A 401-nucleotide genomic window follows, 5' to 3' on the forward strand; every position below is an offset into this window, starting at 1 on the left:
TCCATCTTCTGAGAACACAAAATAACAACTGGCCGGGAAGATAATGCCAGAAGGAGTGAAATCAAATACTTAGATATAACAAATAATAATAACATAAACACCCAAGGAAAGAATACTAGAATATGAAAAGAGAGAAATGAAATACATGATACTTTTTTAAGCAGTTTTCCCCTGATAATGGAATCGTGTCCTTGATGTATAGTGATTAAAGTGATTAAAGTGACAATTTGCCAATAATATGGTGTAATATAATCCAGTGATAATGCTTAGATGAATTAAAAGGCTAAAAAAAAACTAAAGAAAAAAAGAAAAAAAAATGAAGAAGAGAAATTAAAAGGCATTAGAAAAAAAATGAAGAAGAGAAATTAAAGGGCATTAGAAAAAAATTAAAAAGGCATTAG

This window comes from Penaeus monodon, chromosome 33, assembly GCF_015228065.2.
Source record: "Penaeus monodon isolate SGIC_2016 chromosome 33, NSTDA_Pmon_1, whole genome shotgun sequence".
NCBI classification, from domain to species: domain Eukaryota; kingdom Metazoa; phylum Arthropoda; class Malacostraca; order Decapoda; family Penaeidae; genus Penaeus; species Penaeus monodon.